The following is an 11,613-nucleotide window of genomic DNA, read 5'->3' as shown; positions in this document are numbered from 1 at the left end:
TTGTCATCATCACAAAAATACGTGTCGTCATTTCTATTAAACCTAATTTGATGGCTTTTATATCTCGCTACTCAATCTTCATAATTATAGATTTATTCTTATTTTATAAATATGTTGTTTAATGTGTATTTTTCATTGATTTTTTTGTTTATTTTTTCATTCATTTGTTTATTTCTGGATATATTCTTATTTTCTAAATACGTTCTTATATTCTAGATCTTTTAATTTATTTTATTCTTATTCTTATTCATATATTCTTATTTTCTAGATTTTTAATTTTTTTTTTCATTCATTTGTTTATTTCTGGATATATCCTTATTCATATTTTTTCTTTGATTTTGTTGTTTATTATTTCATTGTTTTTTTTATATTGTAGATGTGTTTTCATTTATTTCATTAATTTGTACATTTGTTCTTCCAATAATCATTTTCTTTAATGTCTGATTTACAAGGGTTTCATCCTTAACAACGACCAAACCCTCAAAAACTATGGTATGCACTTCATCTCCATTTATACTTATATATATATATATACATATTATAGAGACACATATTCACTTACAAGTTACAATATTTATTTGTTTGTTGTTATTAATTTATTTATCTCCTCATCTTATCTCGCCCTTATCATCTTATCTCTTCATTTGCAGTTTGATCACACTTGAAGCATCTCTGCATAGTTTTATGTCTATGTGTTCATCTCTTATTAAAATCTTCAATTTTATTCTCATTTGTACAACAAATGAATTTGATTTTCTACTAAAATATTTACATGTCTACTATGTTGATAAAAAGACTAAACTATACATCATATATTTGTGACAACTTTCCAAAGAAGATGTTATTTTCGTCAAATAAATTTTGAATTTCAAAAGTCACTTCCTTTCCTCATGTTATATAATGATATATCTTTTGAAATTAATAAAAAATATAAGATGATTTGAAATGTAAGGAATATAATAATAAAAATAAGAATAAGAAGAGGTCAGGAGACACCTAGAGTTCTCGACCTTTAATCTAAGAAAATAGAAGAAGCAATAATGGTAATAATTATGATTAAGATGGTGGTAAAATTTGATTAGAAAATTCTCTTACATTGTCTCATCTATTAATTATTTAGCTATAATTATGCATAAATAGTTTTCATCTCTTTATTACTTTACATATTATTTCTTATTCTTCATTTGATCTAACTGTAGTAGAGTGTGAAAGTTTGTAATAAATTGTAACGAATTGATTAGTTTTAATCATATTATTATTTTTCTTGTATTTATGCCTTAAAAAACAATATGCTTGATTTGATTTTATTGTGATAACGAATTAATTTTTCTAGATGTAATCTATTAAAATCAATCATAAAAGATATATAAATTATTAGCTTTTTAATGTATTTATTTGATTTATGTTATTTGAATTACTTATAAACTACATTGTTGAATTTTGCATGAAATGAGACATCATTCAAGGAGAGACTCTAGTGCATAATCTTCAGGAAATCAGATGGAAAGGGTAATTTTCATGCTAGAAAATCTTTCTCAAAGGTTTCAAAAGCTGAAAAAATATCATCTAATGTTATTGGGTCCATAACTGCAACATGTGAAGGGTGTGGAGTAAAAGGACATAAGTGGTCTAAATGCATACAATTCACTAAACTTGTATATGGAGCTTGGACCAATGAACAACATAAATCATGCAATTACTATGACTACAAGGAGAGGAGTGAGCAAAAGTTCAACCCATCATACGACAGAACAATCTCAGCCTTTTCGTAGAAGAGCAACAACACTCTAAATCATCAACATCAGGATGAGCAAGGTAATAGGAAATCTCCAACATTATTTTCATAGATACAATCTTCTAATAATAATAATAATAGAATATTAGGATAAATTATGTGTTAACCTTAATAAATTTCAAGATGATCATGATTAATAAAAAAGTTTCAAATATGTTAAATGATTTGTAATATAAGATAGAAACATGACCATCCATGGAAAAATGTTAGAAACATATATTGTCCAACAAACTAGCAACTTTAATAGGCAAACATAAATATTTACAGGATAGCTAGAGAAAAATTCAAATAATGAACATTGTAAAGTTGTCCGATTAAGAAGTGGGAAAAAAACTCAATGATGTTTATCGAACTGGGAATGATACACAAGTGGAAGAGAAACATATTGAGATACAACTCCCTGAAGGCGAACAAAATTTTGAAAAAGTGTCTAAGTATGTAGCTCCACCGCCATATGTCTCACCAATTCTTTTTCCCTAGAGATTTGCGAAGGCAAAATTAGAAAAGAAATATGGGAAATTCTTAGATATCTTTAAGAAATTATATTTCAATTTACACTTGACTAAGGTACTGCAGGAGATGCATGCATACATGAAATTTCTTAAGGATATTCTATCTAAAAAGAGAAAACTAGAGGATTATGAAACAATTGCTCCAACTGAGAAGTGCAACGCTTTGATTCAAACTAAATTGCCTCATAAACTAAAAGATCCTGGTAGTTTCTTTTTCCCATGCTTAATTGGTAACACTAAATTTGGTTGTGCTTTATGTGACTTTGGGGCAAGTGTGAATCTCATGCCTTTATCAGTGTGTAAAAAATTAGATGTGAGTAAACTAAAACCCACTATTATATCACTTTAATTAGTGAATATGTCAGTTAAATTTCATATAAGCATCTTTGAGGATGTTCCTATCAAAGTTGAGAAATTTTTCATCCCAACGAATTTTGTAATAACAAAGATGGAAGAAGATGCACAAATTCCAATCATACTAGGTAGACCATTTTTGGCTACCTTTGGTGCTATAATTAATGTTAAAAATGGAAATTTTTCCCTAAGTAGTGAAATCTGAGGATCTCGTAGAGAGAATCATGTCGAAAGATGACACTTCGAATTTTGATGAAGAAGTGGCTAAAGGTAGTGAATCTATAAATGCAACCTCAACACTACCCTACAATCCGCATGAGGAGAACTTGAGGGTCATACTTAAATATGATAATTGGGAGAAAGTGAAATCACCTAAAATGAAAGTAAAAACACTTCATTCACCCTCAGCTATAAGTTCATGAGATCCTACGTGATATGCAAGGATCAATCGTCAAGCTAATGACGTTAAATGAACACTTCGTGAGAGGCAACTCACGCTAAATGTATATTTTTTTAGTTCATTAATTTTAGTGTTTTAGTCTCGGCTTTAGTGTCTCTTTAAGTTTGGAGCCTTTGTAGGGAGATGTATATATTATCGGTCACAAAAAAATCATAAACTCTAAAAAAATTACAGGGAAAAGTACTAACACGTTCATGCCTATTAGATGCCCCAATTAAAGCGAGTATTTGCACCTGGTCCATCTAGGACATATAGGCCAAATTAGGACATTTTTTTCTTCTTTTGCAGGTACTTCTGCTGCACCCAATGAAGTCGATCACTTATAACTGACACATAAGTCGGGGACACTTCTTACCTAACATGTATGTTTTCTTTTTCTTTCTCTTCTTATGTGGATTTTTAATTGTGGACAATGTAAATTTCTAAACTTTAGAGAATTTTGAATTTAGATAGTTCATTCATGTCATAATTACCATATAGATTTTAATTTTTTTAGTTTGAATATTCATATTATCATGGATTAACATATGTTTTATATCTCATCTATCACTAGCTTTGTTTTATGGTCTGTCTCTCTATTTTAAATGAAAAAGTATGTAGGAATGGTGATTGTTGATTTGTGACCCTCATTGAAAAAACTTATAATAGAATAATAACATGAAAGACATTAGATTTTGCAATTGTGAACTAAATTTGGTTTAATAAAAGTCTTTGTTTCATAATTATTGTTGAATGTACCAAATGTGAGAAACTTGGGCCAAACAGAATAAGGGTTGTGATTTGAATTGACAATTGCACAAAAACTCTTTTTCTTTCATGAGTTTATAATTTTCTATGATTAAACATTATAGAGTTTGATTTGTGTTTGTTTTGAGATTGAAGTCTGTTTGTATGCATTAAAATGGTAGAGACAATTATGACTTTTTCTTTTGACCTTTAACTACTTGCTATAAACATTGACAACCTGTTATTTGCCCACTTTTGAGCCTGAACTTAACTGATTTTTCATAGCTACTCAAATGAGGGTTTTAGGGTAATTTGTGATGTATGGTTGAAGCAATGAGAAAGATAAAAAGACATGTGTAGTGAAAGAATATTTAAAAGGTGAAAAAGAAAATAAAAAATCCATCATTTCTCTTTTAAAAAATCATAAGAATGAAATACAAAAATACAAAGAATACTAAAAGAAAAATGATTGAAAAAATATATTGTAAAGAGAAGGGTTGATCGAAAAAGGATCATATAATAAAGTAATGCACATTAAGAGAATCACAATGCTTCAATCGGGTGTCTAAAAAATGTAAGTATTTTGTGAAATAATTGTAAGCCTTTTGAATTACTTTTTCTTTGTCTATCCCACCTTAAATCATTTACCTTGGCCCCATTGCAACCATTTAAAGACCTCTTGATTTTTACATGCATTTAAATATAGTCATTGGTGATTTGGTCTATAATCAAGTCTATGACAATTTACTTTCATGAATTTTTTTTACGAAATATTATGACCTTTAAACACATGGGAGTGATGAGATCAGAATCTCCCTAGTTCATGCAATTGTTATGATTCAAAGAGTTAACTTGAATTAAATTTGTTTACGATTATTTTGTCTTGATGTCTAGATTGTTTCAAAACTATCATCAAATTGCTTGTTATTTTGGGTCATGGATTCTATATCCTCATTCATATATGATTGTGAAAGTTAGACATAATACTTGCTTAAGGACAAACAAGAAATAAACTTGACAAGATTAGATGTGTGAAATTATGCTACATTTGCATTGCATTTAACTTGCATTTTAAGACATAATTAGGACTTTAGTATTGTTTTTAGTTTTTATTTCTCTCTGTTCAGATTGATCAGATGTTTTTGGTTATATTGTGTAGATTGGATGGATTGAAGCAAAAAAGAGTAGAGAGTGGGTGCAGGAAGATGAAATTCGGTGTTGTGGCTACACGAAGATCAATTGAAGGGCCAAAAGAAGTCACCTTGGAGCCTAGATTGCACAGAAACAACTTAAGGTGAAGGCACCATGATCCACAACCAAAACGTGTCCCACACCCTTGGTCATGGATGACAGATTCTATTCCTCTTTTTTATAAATTTAGATTAGTTTTGTTGAGCTTAACCCAATCTTTTGTAATTATGATAAATAAGAGTTCTCTCTCAAGGATGGAACACTCTTTATATTACAATTATGTAATTTAGAAATTGGTATTCTCTTCTCTATCATGAGTGAGTAATTCTTTTTGTTTATAGGATTGGGGTCATGCCCTTTTACATTCAAAAAATTACACCTCTTAGATACATTGGGGAAAGACCAATAAGTGAAACTAATTATCCGACCATTCAGTTATTCAAAATAGAATCCTAATTCATGAGAGTAGTCTTAGGATTCTCGAGGGTTTTTGGAATTTACCTTGGGTTGTTACAAAGTGATTGGATAGAAAGATCCAAATAAATAATTCAATTGATAATCGTACCACGAGAGTAGGTGCGATTTCAATTGAGCGTAAATGAGCAAAACAAGGATTTACGAGTGTAAAGATGGTAACACTTATCCTAGGAACTCTTCCTAAATTAGGTTTCAATCATTTTTACTATTTTAATAATTATTCTTTTTAACTGTTCAATTTTTCTAAATTCAATTTTAATTCCTATTTTAGTTAAGCATAAATTAATTGGTACAATTAAAGGAATTTTTCAATCATCGTGAGATCGATATTTTATTATTTAACAGTATAATCATGCACTTGCAATTTTCCCTATCAATATGATTGCTAACTGACAAATAGGTTTATAAATACTACCTCGGTGTCACAAACAATAATAGAGTAAGGGGTTGTTTTATCCATAAGGACTTGCTAAATACTAGTTTTTCAACTAAAAATATTATTTTAAGTTATGATTCAAATGGTTGTTTGTTTGGTGACACAATAAATCAGAATTGTAGTACATTGGAAAATGAGATAGGATTGAACTTCACATTTACTATCTATACACACCTGATTCATCAAGCAAATTTATTCAAGGAAGCAGATCCCGTAGCAGTTGAAGGACTTCTTTCTTCCTTCCGGTAGCAGCTAGATATGTCTTTGAGTTGTCTAGTTGTTAGGTTTTTTCCTGTATTATTTGTAATTTCATTTTAAATTTTGTCTCAAGTATTTGTACACGTTTTGAAATAGCCAAGTAGTTGTTGTTTGGTTATTATGGTTTGAATTTCTGATTTGTCTGGGTTAACTATGTGCAATGAAGCTATATTTGTTAACTATGTGCAATATATATACATGTTCTTTACTAGAATATTATGTCCCACTAAACAATTTTAATATACTTAGTCTTTGCTCTTTGGCATATATATATATTTATTTATTTATTGAATAGTTACTTTTCATCATGCCAAAAAGGATAAAGGTGGTGCGTGTTTACATATTTTTTATAGGTTTGTATGAATTCAAAAATTGTTTTTACATACATTACATATAACACCTTCTTTTGAGGGGGAGCATATACACTCAAATCATGTTATTCGTGCAGCATTGAAAAAGGTCAATCATTTAACTATTGAAATATCATAAAAGACCAAGGTTTTTCATCATCAAAAAGTGGGAGATTAAAAGAAAAATCACAAAACTTAGAATGAAAGCATTTTAAGAATTTGAGTTTATGCAACATATATTTTGATGAAAATAAATGTTTTAACACATAGTTAAAGACACTTCATCCAATATTTCAAGACAACAATATCATATTTATGCTTTACATTTAATATTCTCTTACATTTAATAATATCATATATTTTTATCTTTTATAGGTCTAAGATGAATAGGATAGTTTCCTTGACACTCACAATACAACTCATAATTGATTAAGTATGTTAAAAACGATTTAGATAGTGTTATTTTCAAAAATGGTGAGTTATTCTCTCTAAATAATCAATTATAGAGTTACTATCGATTATGATCCAATTATTCGGGTTAGTGTTGCTATGAAATTAATTTCTGTAACACAATTAATTAAAGTAAGTGATAATCGATTATAAGTTGTTAAAAACAAATAGTCAATTATGACTAATTGTTAAAAAGTTAACCTATAGAACAAAGTGGAAATTTTTTTTTAAAAGCTTCGAGTTTCACACAACCTCCATTCAAACTCATTTAAATTCTCTTTTTTATCTTTCATCATTGATTTTCATTTTTCAGTTCTCAAAGAGTGAGGTTCCAAGAACCTAAGAAAGAAACTCATATACATCTTCATAATCTCTATTCTTAAATCATATTTACATAGCCATGTTAACTGATTAGAGGTTGGATGAAGATCTTTTTCTTACTGTTATATCTCAGAACATCAACATGTATCATCTACAACAAGAAGAGTCTTATTAATTTTCAAAGAAAGGGAGATTTGAGGAATGAGTTACCTTCTCAAAAAAAAGATTATGTGAAAGAAGAAATAAAGTAGTTGTTTCTCTAAGAGTTGTTGGGCAACAATAGGTTATAGGTCAAGCATTGACATTAGGATGAAACCCGGAAGCTTTCTTGTTTACAATGCTTGGTTCTAAATAGTGGAAAATCCTCTAATCAGAAAAGGGAATTGAATGTAGCACCAATGTTTTGGTGTGGACCACGATAAGATTCACATGTCATTTTCCCTATCCCTTTAACTCTATTATGTTTTTACAATTTACTTGACTCATTTTTGGTTCCTTGGGCATTTCTGATACGCATTGGAGGGGGAGACATAAATGTTGAAGGAATTGCAACCTTTTAGAACTCACCTTGATTCTCTTCTATGGAGGGTCTTCATCTTCTCTTCTTTGTTGCGTTGGTTGCCATAGAAATGAGTAGCTAACTCCTATCAATATATTCATTTTTATGCAATGATTGTTGTTGTTTATTCTTGTTCTTAACCTTCTTTTACTTTGACCACCTAAAGTGTTATTTTATATATTGAATGTGTTGGTGGAAATTATATATTTAAGTTTGGAATATAATATATCACCCAATGGGTCTAATTTCTAGGAATGTAGTTAGATTGATTAGTCAAAATAACATTCATATTTGTTACAACTCACTTTGTTAGTCGCTCAAGGAAATGATGATTAGGGAAATGAGATCGTCTCATTAGGACACTAATGATGTTAGATATAAATGATGTTGAGAAAATCAAAGTATAGTTTGTTTTATGATTTAAATTATTATTCGACTATTGAATGGTCAAGTAGCAGAATCTACTCCCAACACTTTTATCGCATTTAGTCTTTAATTTAGTTTCTAGTCAGTTAATTTCAAAATCAAAATCACTCTTGATAAACCTCTTAGCTTAAAACGATAATTGTTGTGGAACAACCTATTATCGCTCAAGCTCTTATGGATACGATAACACGTTATACTTGTTTGTGGAAATCCGATTCTCATTGACCGATTTTTCAGTTAGTACCTACGTACTACACTCCAAATAGAGTATAAATCTTGCTAAGAGTTTCTATTTACTCAACTTCTCATTATTTCAGAAATCATGCTTCTTTAATTTATAATAAAATGTTCATCTCATATCATTCACAATTTGTTATTACTCATTTGACCTACTTCTTGGAATCTCTAGTCATTTAGGTCAAGTTATTATCATGAACGATACATCATTCTACGAAAATAGCCACCCATTTAGAGGTTTGTGAACTTTATGTCTAGCTAATCCTTTTGTCAAAGGATAAACTAGATTCTCATCAGTGTATACAATTTATTTTCATCACTTACCGTTATAATATTGGTTTTCAATTTTTACAATATTGTGATACACTATCGCAATGGGCTAACATAGTTGATATCAATCTTTCCAATAAAAGGATCTCAGCTAGAAAGCTTCTCAATAGACTTTTCTCTTCATTAGATGTTGCTAATGTTATCATCTTATATTCCTCAATGGACTTCCAACATAATATGTTCATTTGACTTTGAAGAAACAACTCCTCCAACTACGTTAAATATAAAGTCATTAGTTAGTTGGCATCATCCAAAGGAGTTTCAACCTGCATCCAAGGTTCATGGTTCTCTTGAGAAAAGGTGTAAGTGTTTAACACTTCACTTCAATAATATTTTGAAACAAGTTAAGTTGAATAATGTTCGATAGTGTTTACAAATATAGTAGATTCATTAATGTTCATTTGATATGACTAAAAAGTGCTCATTGAGTAATATATTCACTCGCGTAGGTAAATATTTTACACTATAGAGATAATATTTATTTTGATAAATTTAATTAAGTAGTTAGATTTTCTTTCTTCTATATACAATACAATCACAATAAAGCAAGAAATCAATGTCAACTACTAGTATATCCAATTGCTTATTTTTATAATGAGAACATTTTGTTATAAATATATCAATATGAATGCATATACTTGTCACTTTAAAGTGTGTTAGACTTAATATTTTTTCATGGTTATGATTATTGAAGTGTATGTGTACAATTCCAATCTTTATAAAAAAAACCAGTCCAAAATGATCCAAATTGCATATAATATTTGAATCAGGTTGGACAGAATTGTTTTAATGTAAACAAACTAGACCGGATCGTAAGTTAATTATGTGTTTGAAGCATATGAATTTGTGCCTTAAAACTTATCCAAACCGACCGCGAACACCTTATTGTTGAGGCATCTCATGACAATATGCTAGTGATTTATACTAGGCGTACTAGTAAACCTGAATGATAGTCTCACGACATGGGCAAAGTCAGGTCTAGTACAACGAGTGGCATATCGAAATGTAATTATGATCATATACAAATTTTGTCTCATATCTTTAGCAACATTGTTAAACAGATTAAGACTTGGATCATATGGTGAGCATGCAGGTTTATACTCAATATAATTATATTACTTTAGAATCTTCTCAATGTAGTGAGAATGGTCGAAATTTTTTCCCACCTTTGACTTAGTAAATTTAGTACTAAGGATTTCACGTGCTTCTCTGAGGTCTTTCATATCAAAGATATTACACAAAAATGATTTCACATTAATTACTACATGAATGTTTGAACTAAATATGAGAAGATCATCTACATAGAGACATGCGATAGTTCAAATGTTATTTTCATATTTGTAAGAGATGTATTTGTTACTTTCATTGACCTTAAACCCATTTGAAAAAATTAAATTATAAAAATATTCATGTCTTTGTTTTAGTGTTTGTTTAAGACCATACATTGATTTATCTAAGTTGCAGAACACATCTTCTTGTATATGAATTATAAACCCTCTAGGTTGATCCATGTAGATTTCACCTTCTAATTCACCATTAAGAAAAGTGGTTTAAAGATCTATTTGATATACCACTAAATCATGAATCAACAACTTATCATTCACACCCCTCCATTTCACGCTTGAACTGATTTGGTCAGTCAAGTCTAGTGTTTTAAAAATTGGACCAAAAAATTATGTCACCGAAGATATTATTGGTTTGAATTACATACTAGATCATTCTATTTAAGACGTTTTGTGACACTTCCAAAAATGTGCAAACATACTATCGACCACAACGCTCCCAGGATAAAACAACCTAGATCATTGTTTCAGATAACCACTATATTGTATAAACCATTCTAGAATTACACCCAAAAATATGAATTTTACCACTGAAGTATATGGTCAATGCCACTTGAAGATTTTGTGTCGTGGAAAGAAAGAGAAATAAGATAGTTGGAAGTGTGTCGATAGAAAAGAGAGAGTAGAGGGAGAAAAGAAAAATTGAGAAAATGTATCTCAACTAGTGCAATTTACAAAGAAGCTGAAAGTTCTACTTACAAGCTTGTGAACCTAAACGGTCAAAAAACAATGACAAAAATACATATGTTATAAAAACAAACATCGAGATGAAGCGCAAACGTAACAAACACTAGCATCTACAAGTCATGTGCGGGATAGGTATTGACTTGTGAGGACTTGATGACTTGTCTAAAAAGATTCGGACGATAAAGGTGCATGCACTTGATGGTCATGTGATGTGCGTCCTACCCATAATAAAATTCTTGTAGCCTACATCCCAAGAAGCAACATCCTTACTTGTATATACTCTTCAAATGTTTCCATTTCTCAATGTGAGACTTATTATTTTTCAGTTCACATACATCAACGTTCCAATAGTGGTTTCAATAGGTTTTGGCAACATTTACATTCTTTTTAAAGAAAAACTTCACTTGATAAGAAACATTTCTCGGTGTATTTAAATCACTTACTGATAAATTTTTGCATTCCTCAATTTTGATTGACCACTTAGTCTCATTCATTGACTTTTCACTCAATGAAGAAAATATTATGCAATTTATTTAAAGGTGTATGTTTCTAGGGAAATATTATAGCCTAATCATATTTAATTTGTACCGAACCTCCTTTACCATTATGCAATTTTAGGGATATTAGCTAGTAAGTTCGGTTGTTTCTCTTTTCATGATGAAGCGTATCTCCAATTATTTCACAATCTGACCTTCAACCTT

The sequence above is a fragment of the Lupinus angustifolius genome, unplaced genomic scaffold (genome assembly GCF_001865875.1).
Source record: "Lupinus angustifolius cultivar Tanjil unplaced genomic scaffold, LupAngTanjil_v1.0 Scaffold_39_94, whole genome shotgun sequence".
Taxonomy (NCBI): Eukaryota; Viridiplantae; Streptophyta; class Magnoliopsida; order Fabales; family Fabaceae; genus Lupinus; species Lupinus angustifolius.
The sequence above is the reverse complement of the archived record's forward strand: the minus strand, read 5'-3'. Positions refer to the sequence as shown.